The 14639-nt window shown below is 46.8% G+C and overlaps 1 protein-coding gene across 4 annotated transcripts in view; it reads left to right on the top strand.

Moving 5' to 3' along the window:
* Positions 1-14639, top strand: part of PLXNB1 (plexin B1) — a 148799-nt gene that overhangs the window by 31568 nt on the left and 102592 nt on the right. For 3 of the 4 annotated variants that reach the window (XM_081852247.1, XM_081852244.1, XM_081852245.1), the window contains exon 3: positions 28-152. The gene's annotated coding sequence lies outside the window, so the exon portion shown is untranslated. Of the gene's footprint in view, positions 1-27; positions 153-2095; positions 2150-14639 lie in introns of those variants that run through there. The other variant, XM_081852246.1, reaches the window with a different exon arrangement.

Raw genomic sequence — 14639 nt, 5'->3', positions numbered from 1 at the left:
CCTCCCACCCCATTTTCTTTCTTAAAGGTTGCCTGAATCCCAGGTATCCCACTCATTTCTGGCTGCAGCTCTAAGCTATTTACCAGCAGACTTTCAAGTGCTGCCGTTGCATCGATTGTGGACTCCTGCCAGAACTTGCCTATAGGACACAGGTAAGTTTGCTCTGAGATGCATGCAGCCCGCTGTGCAGAGGTGACCAAAAATTGCATGGCCGCATGTCGAGTTTTTGCAGGTGAAGAAAGTTCCTGCCATTTTGGAGAACAAATCACTACCCTCTTGTAATTCTTATCTAATCGGGCATCCACGCTCCTCGTTGTACCTTGACTGTAGCGATCCTGGTGTTCAAAGCCTAATTGGGTGTTTCTGGTTGAACTCTACTGTCCCCTTGATGGCGACATCATCCGTATTGGAACTCTGTTTGTGACATGGTTGTGCTGCTGTTGCAGGCAGCTGTTGGGTAGCAAAAGAAAAGGAATTCTGGTGGCTGCCTCCTGATCGTCCTGTAAACCATGGTTTGGATGACTGAGAATGAACTCCATGCCAGCACCCCCTGCTTTCTTGTTTCGGTTAAACCATAGTTTGCTGTGGTGTTTGAATGTTGCAAACTTTGGTTTGATCAAACCATGGTAGTTTGAGCTAAACAGGAAGTAACACATTAAGCTGTGCATGTGAGGGAGGGAGAAGGGGGCACATGGGCCATGATAATTGCTCCTGATTCTTTTAAACTGTGGTGTGGATGATCATTTGAATACCACCATTCTGTACAGGTACTGTTAATAAGAGAAGCTGCGCATAGCCTGACCACCGTAGTTCATGTGTTGGTAACCTCAAAACTGGATTACTGCATTTCACACTATGTACCGTATTTTTCGCTCTATAAGACACACCCGACCATAAGACACACCTAGTTTTTAGAGGTGGAAAACATGAAACAAGAAAGCAACACAAAGCCTCTTGAGCGAAGAGGCAGGAGCGCTCCCGCTGTGCTCAGGAGGCTTTGCGTGGCTATCTCTGAAGCCAGGAGTGCAAGAGGGATCTCTGCACACTGATCCCTCTTGCTCTTCTGGCTTCAGCAATAGCTGCGCAGCCTGCATTCACTCCATAAGACGCACACATATTTCCCCTTACTTTTTAGGAGGGGAAAAGTGCGTCTTATAGAGCGAAAAATACGGTAGATGTGGCCTTGGGCCTGTTTTGGAAGCTCCAGCTGGTGCACAGTGCTATAGCCAGAATGCTGAAGGGGGCATTTGGTTGACAATATGTGACACCATTGTTAAAAGGTCTTCACTGGCTACCCTTCTAGTACTGCAGTCTGCTAAGGGTTGTTAGGAGACATTCTCAGAGTGATTTAACCAGGCAACCCAAACTCTGCCCTCCATATGTTTTGAGACTACAATTCCCAACATCCCTGATCTCTGGTCCTGTTAGCTAGGGATGATGGGAGCTGTAGTCCCAAAACATCTGGAGGGCTGAGTTTGGGGATGCCTGCATTTAACCATCATCCCCTCCTCCCAGGGAACTCTGGGAACTGCATCATTGAAAGGCAGGCACCCCCAAACTCTGCCCTCCAGATGTTTTGGGACTACAACTCCCATCATCCCTAGCTAACAGGACCAGTGGTCAGGGATGATGGGAATTGTAGTCCCAAAACATCTGGAGGGCCGAGTTTGGGGATGGCTGCTGAAGGGGTATAGGGCTCTCCTAACAACTCTCAGCACCCTTAGCAGACTACAGCTCCCAGAATTCCTTGGGGGACGCCATGACGCTTTGAAGTGGCATCACCGTGCTTAAAACGTAGGATATGAACACGGACCAAGATAAACAAAAGAGCAATTTAAGAAACAGGCAAGAACACAGAGCGGAAGCAACTGCTGACCAGCAGCCTCTTCCTACTTCCTTAAGAAGAGCTGATTGGCAGCTGCGCAGGATGCAGCTGGCCGTTAATAGCCGTGACTCGTACCCCACAGCAGGCTGCCACTTTTGTTGGAAGTGTCATTCTGGAGTCCTCAGTTGGGCAGCCTGAATAAGGGCAGCGCTCAGCCGCCCCAGGGCTATGGTCCAAGGACACCTGAGGCAGGAGCCTGGATGGAGAGCCACTTGGGAGCTTCCTGTGGGCTACTGAGAGGCCAGTGTGGGAGAAAGGCAGGAAGTAAGTGCTTAGTGAGGCTGAAATTAATTGCCTCTATGTGAACTATTCATTTCTTAACCTGCTTGGTTCTGATGTCGGCTATGCTATGTTTTGTATTTTTATTAGAAGCTTCCTTGAATGCAAGAAAGCTGCAAGTGCAATAAAGGAAATAAAGACAATTACCAGAGGTTAAAACAGGGGTTCCTAAAGTGGTCCTTGGACCAGAAGTGGTCCATGAGCTTCATTTACGTGGTCTGTGGCATGCCTGCTCTTGTTGGTTTTTAATAGTATTTTCATTTCTTCTTCTTTTCTTTACCTTGGGTTTTATTGTATCTCAGATCTGTGGAATGCAAATTGTAAGGCAATATGAAAAATTAAAAAGCAATACAAATGCAATTACAAATCATATAGCATCTAGCACAGTGAATTACAGTTGCTGCAACAGGAGGAAAAATCGTTAAGTGGTCTACCAAGATTAAAGCTTCTGGACCACACAACACTTACCTGGGACAAAGACCCGCTAAGCATAACAGGAACTTACTTCTGAGTAAACATGTATAGGCTTGCACTCTTTAAGTCCCACTAAAGCCAATGGAGTTTAATTCTGAGTAGACCTGCTTTGAATCGTGCTGGGTGTGAACCCTAATAGTTAAAGGTAAAGGGACCCCTGACCATTAGGTCCAGTCGCGGACGACTCTGGGGTTGCGGCACTCATCTTGCTTTATTGGCCGAGGGAGCCAGCGTACAGCTTCCAGGTCATGTGGCCAGCATGACTAAGCCACTTCTGGCGAACCAGAGCAGCGCACGGAAACGCCGTTTACCTTCCCGCTGGAGCGGTACCTATTTATCTACTTGCACTTTGACGTGCTTTTGAACTGCTAGGTGGGCAGGAGCAGGGACTGAGCAATGGGAGCTCACCCCGTCGCAGGGATTCGAACCGCCAACCTTCCGATCGGCAAGCCCTAAGCTCTGTGGTTTAACCCACTTCCCTGTGAACCCTAATAGGTGATAGCAATTGCTTTGAATGCCAATTTAGTCTACTCCTTTTGCCTTGTGTTTCACTCTTTTTGAATATCACAAATTGAACCTTGTCTTGGGAAAAAGGCAGGATGCAAATACATTAAGTGATAATAATTAAAAGTAATTTGTGCTGTTAGTTTTTAGGCAGCAATGGGAGAGGGACATACCTAAGCCCCACACATGTCAAGTGAAGTGAAGTGCATGACTTTGTCTCCTTAGTCTAGGACAAGATTCGGAGGCCCAGGTTCAAAACAGGAGAGGACTGCTGCACCTTTTTTTGTTGCGTGGAAATGGGAATTTCAGCTTGTCATACATTAAATGCCGGGACCCAGTTATTAAAGGTGCAGGAGCACCTGTTGCCATGTGTCCACCTTAGTCAGGCCGCCTCCAGCTATTACCCTCTGCTATGACTGGGCTCTTGGTCAGACAGTTGAGCTTAGATAAAAGAGAGGCCTGGAAACTATGATGAAAAGCTTCTGAGTGGGTGTCTGTATAAAGGGGAAGTAGAAGCATCAAGACTGTTTAGTCTGCAATGCAGAAGAGGATGAGATGAGGTAGCAGTGTTGTTTTAATTTTTTTTCTGTTGTCTGACTATTCACACTTTTGCAGGATACAGGATGTGTCCCTGTATCTTTTACAGATCAGCTGCAGGTTCAGGGGAAGGTGGTGATAATTTTTGAGCAGACTTCTGCCAGGGTTTAAGCCTCACCTTTCCCAGTCTTCTATTCACCTCTAGCTACTTGCTTTAGGGGTGAATAGAAGGTAGATCAGTATCTTAAGTACATTGGCAAGGATTTCTTACGCCCATTTGTTCAACAGTAGCAGCAACAAAAGAGCCCCCCTAAATAAACTGGTGATTGGGGGTGGGAAAACGGGTGTGCTTTTGTTTTTGTGGAAGGACTGTGAGTGCAGTTGGGGTTTTTTTGGTACTTGAAACAATTCCTCGGGCTCAGAATTCCTTCATTCTACCGTGTTGTCTTTGGCACCAGTTGGTGGATCTTGGCGTTCTGGTAGAAAACAACAACAAAGTAGATCCCACAAGAAGTTCGCCATCTCTCGTTTCACAGGATGAAAGAGAGCCTTCCAGCAAACTCATTGCAGAACTGTGCCTTAAGTTCCACCTTTATTCAGATGATAAGATTGGGTATTCCAGAGCACAGAGGCAAGGAAGGAATTGGAATTTGTGGGCCTTTCTAGGCAATGGTTTCCTATGGTTGTTTGGTTGTTTTGGCAGCATCTGAACTACTTCTTCTTCTTTGGTGATCACTTGTAGCCGAATAAGATTGTCTTCCATAAACACAGTTTTAACAATGAGTCGCATCATCATAATTTATTTATTTATTTATACCCCGCCCATCTGGCTGGGTTTCCCCAGCCACTGTGGACGGCTTCCAACAGAATATTAAAATACAGTAGTCTATTAAACATTAAAAGCTTCCCTGAACAGGGCTGCCTTCAGATGTCTTCTAAAAGTCTGCTAGTTGTTTTTCTCTTTGACATCTGTTGGGAGGGCGTTCCACAGGGTGGGTGCTACTACCGAGAAGGCCCTCTGCCTGGTTCCCTGTAACTTGGCTTCTTGCAGCGAGGGAACCGCCAGAAGGCCCTCGGCATTGGACCTCAGCGTCCGGGCAGAACGATGGGGGTGGAGACGCTCCTTCAGGTATACTGGGCCGAGGCCGTAAGTGACTGTGGAGGCCAATTCTGGATCCACACGTCCTTCCACAGTGGGGACATAGGTTTCCTGGTGGATCACGTTGAGGGTTTGCCACTCGTGCCTTCCTCTTAGCACGTTTCTCCCTTTCGTCCTGAGTTCGAGCCTCTTCAAATCCCATGACACATTTGGTAAAGGCTGTTCTCCAATTGGAGCACTCACAGGCCAGCGTTTCCCAGTTGTCAGTGTTTATGCTACAAGCACCTGTACTCCTGCCCTCAACTTCAGCATCCCCCAACTCCAGTTTTTAGAACCATGAATGAACTTAACTATTGTTCCACCAGAGAATAGCATCCGTAGTGATGGTGAACGATTTCTGTAATGTGATTTATACAAGTGTTGTGGAGGTCTGTCTCCACTCTTTGGAGTCTGAATACAGTGGTACCTCGCAAGACGAATGCCTCGCAAGACGAAAAACGCACAAGACGAAAGAGTTTTCCGTTTTTTGAGTCGTTCCACAAGACGAATTTCCCTATGGGCTTGCTTCGCAAGACGAAATGTCTTGAGAGTTCTTGCGAGTTTGTTTCCTTTTTCTTAAAGTCGCTAAGCCGTTAATAGCCGCTAAGCCGCTAATAGACGTGCTTCGCAAGACGAAAAAACCGCAAGACGAAGAGACTCGCGGAACGGATTAATTTCGTCTTGCGAGGCACCACTGTACTAGGTGCTGGGATTCACAGGTGGGCAGAGTGCTGTTTTGCTCATGTCCAGCGTTGCAGGCTTTCTGGCTGGGTCAGTGTTAGGAACCCAGGAAGCTGCCTTTCTACTGAGCCTGATCATTACTCCATCCAGCTGAGTATTGCGTACGCAAAACCGGTAGCGTCTCTCCAGGATTTTAGGCAGAGGTTTCTCCCAGTCCTATCTGGAATGGAACCCAGGACCTTCTGAGTGCAAAACAGATGCTCAACCACTGAGCTACATCCTTTCCCCGGTGCCATGTTGCCGTGTCTGCTCTGGACCACACGGGTGGAAGGGGAAGCACAGGGCAAAAATGTCAGGCCTCTTGCAGCTCCTCTTCAAGCCAAAAATGGTCAGAGCAAAAACAGAAGAAGAAGAAGGACTGTCCCAGGTTGGGTGGGCTAATTAGTACATCAAAAGCCCAGAGACGAAAAGGAAAACACCCCAGTAAAAAGCAGTTTGATGAGAGGGTTAGAAGAAAAAAACACTTAGGCATTTGCATTTGTTGCGGGACTATAACCCTGCTAAATTAGGCAGTTCTTCATTTCGGTTTGTTGTTCTTTTTCCTTTTCTTTTGCCCTGCCCTGTCAGAGCTCCACACAGCTCTTGTTTTAGCACAGAATTCAGGGCAGAGGTGGTGGTGGCAGAATTGCAGCAAACTGTCATTATATCCCCAAGGCATGTGTGGTTGCAAAACGTGGGGTGGCAGAGAGTTCAAGTCCAGATGAAGGGACCTTTGTGGTTGGAGGAGTTGGCTGCGCAAAAAATAAACATAAGAAGAGGCCTGCTAGATCGGACCAAAGGTTCATCATCTAGCCCAGTGAACCAACTCTATGCCTATGGGAAGCCAGCCAGCCAGCCAGCAGGGCCTAAATTCAGCAGCACCCTTCCTGTTCGCAATTCCTAGCAACTAGCCTGCTGCCTCCGACACAGGAGGGGTAGCAAAGCCACTGTGGCTTGCAGCCATTGAGATCCTTATCCTCCATGAATTTGTTTAGTTCCCTTGTAACGCTGTCCAGCTTTGTACCTGTCTTTTGGAAGAAAGTTCCATGGTTTAAGGCACTGTGTGCCAAAGTAATGACATCGCCATTTGTTTTGCATGGGGAGGGGGGGCTGATCCACTCCCCTCAAGCCACTTTTTTTTTTTAAAGCTACATTGAAACCATGGCTCTGGACCAGGCATCCCCAAACTTGGCCCTCCAGCTGTTTTGGGACTACAACTCCCATCAGCCCTAGCTAACAGGACCATTTTAGTCCCAAAATAACGGGAGGGCCACGTTTGGGGATGCCTGCTCTGGACTCTGGGGAAGGAGGAGGGTGTGAGCACAAGGCTAACCTAAACTATGGCTTAGTGTAATGTCTGAATATGAGGGACGTGGGTGGCGCTGTGGGTCAAAACACGAGCCTAGGACTTGCCGATCAGAAGGTTGGCGGTTCAAATCCCCGCGACGGGGTGAGCTCCCGTTGCTTGGTCCCTGCTCCTGCCAACTTAGCAGTTTGAAAGCATGTCAAAGTGCAAGTAGATAAATAAGTACCACTCTGGCGGGAAGGTAAACGGCGTTTCCATGTGCTGCTCTGGTTCGCCAGAAGCGGCTTAGTCATGCCGGCCACATGACCCGGAAGCTGTACACTGGCTCTCTCGGCCAATAAAGTGAGATGAGCACCGCAGCCCCAGAGTCGGCCACGACTGGACCTAATGGTCAGGGGTCCTTTTACCTTTAGTGTCTGAACACAGGCTGTGCTTTGGGGATAAAGGAGGGGGAATAAGTATGTATGCTGCTCCGAGTTCCTTGGAGGATGAGAGAAAAGTGTGTGTTTATTATATGTAATTGATATTATATGCCACCTGTTCTCCAATGCAACCTTTTGTTTGACAATTCCTGGGCCTGAGATGTAGGCCTTTGATTTTTAAACTGTACAGCCTTGGCTCATAATGCCAGCCTTCCTTCCCCTCTCTGATTTCCTTCTTTGCATAAAAGTTTCCAGTCCAAGCACCAGCAGGTGGACTGCCTTCCTTCACTTTCCAGGGTCTTTTTCACTGGCAGTGAAAATTCTGCAGGGAGGGCTGGCTGGTTACAAGATTGGCCAAGAAAAAGGTACATGGCCACGGGTTCAATTAAGTTCCACTTCTCCAATTTCTCCTACCCGCACCGCCCGAAATATTGTTTCCCCCCGCTTGAAGCTGAACTTTGTACGTTGGCAGGGGATTTGCCCCAGAGACAAGCAGATGCTCTGTGCTTTCTAGCCTAAATCCTTTAAGACTGGTAGAATTCAAATCCATTAAAAGGTTTTTGGTTTTTTTTATGCACTAGAAAGGCTTCTCTGAAGCCTGCTGAGTATAAGCTTTTGTGTGGCACCAGGCCAGAAATTCAGCCTGCTTCTCCATGTTATTGAGGTCAGGCCTTCTTTTATTTTTTATTTTATGATCCCTGTCCACAGTCTTTACCATCTCCCTCCTCAGTTTCAAGCCATTCATGAATCCAGCTAGTGTATTTACCACACAGCCCTTCAAATATCTAATTAAAATGTTGAATACTACTGGATGGCTGCCAGCTCCAGCCAGAGCCTCCTCCCAGTATGTCACTAGACAATTGATCACTGTCGTTTTCCTGTCAATTTATATCCCTCTCGCATAACAGCACTGTCTGGCCGGGAGCTTTCTGTGGTTTCATTATGGCTGTTATTGTGTGCTCGTTATAGCTGAGGATCCAGAGGTCTTGAGCGGCTGCCACTGAGATGGGCACCGCGAATCCTGCCCTGTCACCATTGGCACCTAGGTCTTCAGACTCTTGATATACATCCATTTCTCTCCCTCGTGATGGAAGGCTGTGGAGAAACATATGGAAATGCCTGACAAAAAGTACTGATTGGCGGTGTGTTTCTACAGACCAGAAAGAGAATACGGGAAAGGTTATTAGCTGCCTTATCCTAAGTCAGGCTGTTGGCTCATCTAGGCCTCTGCTGTCCAAAGTTTCCCAACTGTATCAGTGGCGCAGTTTGTCTGTGACACATGCCACTCAAATAGACACTCACATTGTTCTCAGTTGGCTCCCAGGACAAAGGGCAGGCATCCTGCTTTGTAAATGAAGGATAGGCCTATTGTTATTGTTAAAATTTGTGTACTACCCTTCATCTGTAGATCTCAAGGTGGTTCACAAAATTAAATTAAAATAAAATAAAATAAACACAAAATACATAATGAAAACAAGAACAGGAACAAACCAACAACCCCCTCCTTCCATCCGTTCCCATTTGTCCAGATTTTGCCCAGACTTTGGGGTTTTATTTATTTATGTTGCCTTTACAGTGGTACCTCGGGTTACATACACTTCAGATTTCATACGCTTCAGGTTACAGACTCCGCTAACCCAGAAATAGTACCTCAGGTTAAGAACTTTGCTTCAGGATGAGAACAGAAATCGCACGGCAGCAGTGGGAGGCCCCATTAGCTAAAGTGGTGCTTCAGGTTAAGAACAGTTTCAGGTTAAGAACGGACCTCCGGAACGAATTAAGTACTTAACCCGAGGTACCACTGTATATCCTAAGGCACACAAGATGACATATGTCAGTGATGGCCAAACTTGGCCCTCCAGCTGTTCTGAGACTAAAACTCCCATCATCCCTAGCTAACAGGACCGGTGGTCAGGGATGATGGGAGTCGTAGTCCCAAACATCTGGAGGACTGGATTTTGCCTATGGCTGACCCAAATCTTACAGACAGCTCCTCTTTCTGGGCTCAGAGCCCAGCACCCCAAGCCCACAGATAAGGACAACATCAAAGAAAGCCAATTAGCTTAATATCAAAGCAAGTGACTATAAATATATATGAGCTCACTGCTGCAATAACTGCCCATTAATTGTGGGGTTATCTTGACTACCAAGATGGCGTTTGCAGATTGCACATTGTAGTCCCAAAACAGCTGGAGGGCCAAGTTTGGCCATCACTGACATATGTGGTTCTCCCCACTTCTTTCTACCCTCCCAACAACCCTTTGAGGTAGGTTAGGCTAAGTGTTGGGCGGGGGCGGTGGGCAAGGTTGTCCTAAATTTACCCAGTGAGCTTCATGGCTGAGTGGGGATTTTATACCCTGGTCTCTTAACTGTTACACTAAACTGGCTCATAGGCTACCCTGACTAGATTCTGAGCAATGATGATGCTTGGAGAATTCTCTCACCCTTGTCAACTGTAGTAGTAGAAGAAGAAGAGTTTGGATTTGATATCCCGCTTTATCACTACCCTAAGGAGTCTCAAAGCGGCTAACATTCTCCTTTCCCTTCCTCCCCACAACAAACACTCTGTGAGGTGAGTGGGGCTGAGAGACTTCACAGAAGTGTGACTAGCCCAAGGTCATCCAGCAGCTGCATGTGGAGGAGCGGGGAAGTGAACCCGGTTCCCCAGATTACGAGACTACCGCTCTTAACCACTACACCAACTGTAGTGCAGGCTCTATCGGGGAATCGCAGGGTGTTCCTCAGGATGATGCAACTGGTCATATACTTGCAGTGAGTGACTCAGTGTGGCGGGGAATGGAGGGATTAGCATTGCATGTGACCTACCCACTCTTGAGGGACAGTGAGTATGGCCAATGTAGTAGCTTAATTTTTTCAAGGCATGCTTCAACATCTGTCATGGTGCATAATCTGCCCCAACATTCATAGTGGGAATAATTTGGGAATCTCTGGCCAACTCTTCAATTTGCAGCAGCCATTCAAGGCCTCAGTTTTTGTACTTCAGTGGACACTGTGCCATCACCCACCTGGCCGTAGTTCCTTCTCACCCGATAAATCTGTCCTGGATGCTTTAGCTGAGATTCCTGCATTGCAGAGGGTTGGACTAGATAACCGTGATTCTAAATGCTGACCCCATCGTCATCTTCATAGAGTGAATCATGGCCCGCTAAACAAAAGCAGCAGATTATGCAGCTTTCTGGACATCACTGTTTCAGATCTTAAGCATGATTTGTTTGTTTTTTATTTAATTTATATACAACCTTTCTGCCAAAGGAGTCTGGTGCAGCAAACACACAAGCCATAAAATGTCTAAAAGCAATTCCAGCACAGATGCTGACTGTGAAAAATTTCTGCTTTTTAAAAGGCTGGTGGAAAGAGGAAAATTTTCAGACAACAAAGGTGGTGCTAGTATTTAACTGAGGTGAGGTGAGGATCCCAAATTCCTATATAGTGTGGCATGGACTGCCTGATAAGATGGTATTTTCAGGAAGCCCTCTCCTACAGAGAACAGTGATTGATTGGGTATACAGTTGTACCTCGGAAGTCGAACAGAATCTGTTCCGGAAGTCCGTCCGACTTCCAAAATGTTCAGAAACCAAGGCACGGCTTCCAATTGGCTGCAGGAAGCTCCTGCAGCCAATCGGAAGCCGCGTCGGACATTCGGGTTCCAAAAAACATTTGCAAAATGGAACACTCCGTTTGGGAGCCAAAACGTTAGACTCGCAAGGCGTTCGGGATCCAAGGTACTACTGCATATTGATTAAAGAGAAAGGACAACTTGTTGTGGGGAAGTCTGCATTAAAATCCTTCACCCGACCATAGTTTTTTCTTTGGCCTGGCTATTTTGCTTCTTAAATATAGGGGCTTCCTCTGTCATGTGATCTATCCCCCACCCCGCCGCCATCTGGTAGGTAGAGTTCAGCAGCAGCTCTCTACCTTGAGACCTGCTGTTTTGCGTAGTTTGGGCTTTAAGCGTCGCTGGGTCATGAATCGCACTCTTAATGAAAAAAATAGACTCTTCTTTATATTTAGCCACTGAGCTGGGCTTGGCTGTTTTTCTTTTTGGAAAGTATCTTGTAAAAACTTGGCTGCTTCTGAGTAGCCTGAGGTGTGTGTGTGTGTGGAGGTGGGGGGGGGAGAGGAGAAATAATTTAAGGCTTTGTCTGTTATGAAAGCTGTTTAAACAATAGCTAAATTACACACACATCTCGGGAGCAGCTTACTTGAAGCTGCTTCGCTATGAACTAGTCGCCTACATCATGGAGCACAATCCCGCTGTGTTTTGTTTATTTTCAGCGCTTATCCCGAGAGTGGGTGGTGGGATACAGGAGCACCGGCTGTTTCAGAGACCACCAAGCAGGTGGTAGCTTGAGTGCCATACCTGGCCAAGTGGAGAAACTGGACAGAGTGGGGAGAAAAAAGAAGTCCTCTTTTTCATAGGATAATTCCTTACACCAGACATCTTTCACCTTTGTCCATCCAGACCAGTATTGTCTACTCGGACTGGCAGCAGATCTACATCATGTCAGGCAGAGTTCCTTCCCATTACCTTCCTCCAGGCTATTTTAACTGGATTGAACCAGGGATCTTCTGAACACAGAGCATGCGGCTCTGCCACTGAGCTACGCTTCTTCCCCATGACATGCATGTTTGGGTCACAGTTAAGGACTTGCCTTCCCAGTTCCCAGCTGCGCCTGACCCATCCCGTCGTCAAGTTGGGATGGAGGAGTCTCCAGAGCTCGAACCACAGGGACTCCACCACTTGAGGCCAAGACTTTAAAAGAGTCTTGACTTCCTCCAGAGAATGCTGGGGGCTGTAGTTTGTTAAGGGAGCTGAAAAAAGTGACAGAAGTTCCTGGGAAGAGGGACTGATGGTTAAACCATCCTGGGAATGGTTGCTTTGTGAGGAGAATAGGAGTCTTCTAACAACTCTCAGCACCCTTGACAAGCTACAGCTCCCATGATTCTTTGGGGGAAGCTATGGTAGTACTTTAAATGTATGGCCATAGTCTTGTGAGCTACTGTCCACAGTATCGTCTCAATCCTACTAGAGGAGCAGAAAGGAACAGAAGTGCTGTGCCATGTCAGCAGCTTTTGGATCAGCCAGGCCTGGTGTATCTTCGAGGAGCCTGGTCCTTCTGCCTTTGCCTACTCAACAGAGCATTTCCTGCAGTGCCGCACCTCAAGCCGCTGAGCTGGAGAACAACCCCAGAGGCCCATAGCCCAGCATGCTCCTAATTTAGCATGCCACTATAAATGGTTTCACAAGCGTGTTGGTGATGGGTGGTGCAGGTAAATCGGGACCTGGGAGACAGGCAGTGGTAGCAGGACTGTTTCTGGATGGGAGATGGATACCAACCGTAGGCCCTTTTCTGCTGCATCTTCTCAGCAGGCAAAAGAACTAGAGGAGGCTGTGGAACAGGACCAGTGAAGGGGCATGGTTTTGTTGGTAGGGTGGGTGGTCAAGAGGGCTAGACAGAGAGGCCCTGAGGACCCATATTTGGCCTCTTGGTATGAAGTTGCACATCGTTGTTGGCTGTCTTGACACAGGAAAGCCAGATCATCTTCAAGAGGGGTCTGTCCAGCATCTGCTTGAGAGACCCTCCAGTAAGGGTGGGCCCACCATCCTGCTAGGTGATTTGGTTCCATTGTCAAATTGCTCTTACCGACAATCAATGGCACTCATGATAAATGATAGATAACTCATAGTTCATGATAGAATCATGGGCCTGGCTGCAGCATTTCGGCTTCCTTCATGTAGGCGAGTGATGGATCGCCTTGGATTATCATAGCTCCCACACCCCACAGCACATCACTTGGCTTGGAGCAGCCGTCTGTTTCACTCGGCGAAACCAACACAATTGATTCCAAGTTCCTGTAAAAACATGCACATATACATAGCAGAGCAAGTATCGACGCAGTAAAAAACCTTTTCTCCCCTCCAGGTAATTTTCGTTGTGTATAATCAGGTTATTTAACCACACAGAGGTCTTTCTCAGGACTGGTTATTAAGATGGTTAAAAATCCCTGCAAATATTTAAAAAGGGGATCATGGTATCCAAATGACATACAAATCCAAAAAGTGTCTTTCTTTTTTATAAAAATAAAAATAAAGCCGCCCCTGCAATATTCCTCTATGTGATTCTTTTATTATCTCCTAGTTAAAACCAAACTGGAGCATCTGCAGTGCCATACCTCTGTTGCTTGCTTCTGCCTTTTCTATAATTAGCGATTATAATAAATATTTGCTCCGCTGAGCATTAAAAAGGTATGCGCTGCTCCAACATCTCTCAGACGTATAATGGGTAGGCACCAAACTGGCAGGAAGCACTTTATTTGCCTGCTATTAATAGCTCTTCAGGATTATAAATGGGAAATAGTTACTCATCTCACGAGTTGTTTTCCAAGTGGGTGAAATCTGCCATTTAAATAGATGGCTGCACATTTGGGCATTAGGAGCAGAGCAAGCAGCAGCTGGGGCCCGTCAGATGGATGGGAGTGTGTGAAGAGAGCAGTGCTTCTTCCGTCCCTGACAATGTTTTATTTGCAGTCCCTGTTAGTTATTTAATATAAACATGCACAGTACGGCAAGATGCAGAAATGCAGAACAATCATAAAACAACAAATAAGAGCAGGTAGTTGAAAAGTCAGCAGCCAAATGAAAATCGGCAGTCGCCTCACCCTGCCTAACGTTAGAGCCGGCCCTGAAGTCATGCCATGGCTAGGAATGGCTCAGTCTCCTTTGGCTATTCCATGCTCTGTGGAAGCACTGGATAAAACACACCCACAACCTCTCCAACACTTTCAGCCTCAGGAATGGAGATGGTTTTATAAATCCTTTAAAAAAATCTCTGTTTAGGGGTTCTCCTGAAACAGGTTTGTTGGCTGCACACTAGAGAAAGCAGCATTTATTAGTGGCTGGGCAACCCCCGCTTTTGTTTGCAAAACTCCATTGGGATTATTAACTAATAATGTGAAATCTAGCCTGGAAGCAGAAGGCATTATCCTCCATCACTTGACGCATCCAGGAGGGAGCAAGGAATTGTTATTGAGGTGGATAATAAAAGAGGATTGAAATCAATCTCTTGAGTGCCGATATGAGATTAAAATTTGCCACTGGGTGGGTGGAGAATTCAAAGATGTGCGATCTTGCTTACTTTTTGCCTTTGGAGGAGCTCAAAGACCATACCCACAGCAGAGGAGGGCAGTTCAATACCAATCAGCGTGCATTTCATTAAAAAAACAAAAAACTCCTAAAAAGTCACAGGTTTCCTTCGCAGTTCCCACGGAACAGGAGACAGAGGCTTCTCTTGCAGAAGCAATTAATCCTGTATTGCCTTCTGCTGCACTCCAGATTAAATACGCTGGACCTGG

Source organism: Podarcis erhardii (genome assembly GCF_964252035.2).
Source record: "Podarcis erhardii genome assembly, chromosome: 2".
NCBI classification, from domain to species: Eukaryota; Metazoa; Chordata; class Lepidosauria; order Squamata; family Lacertidae; genus Podarcis; species Podarcis erhardii.
The sequence above is the reverse complement of the archived record's forward strand: the minus strand, read 5'-3'. Positions and strand labels throughout refer to the sequence as shown.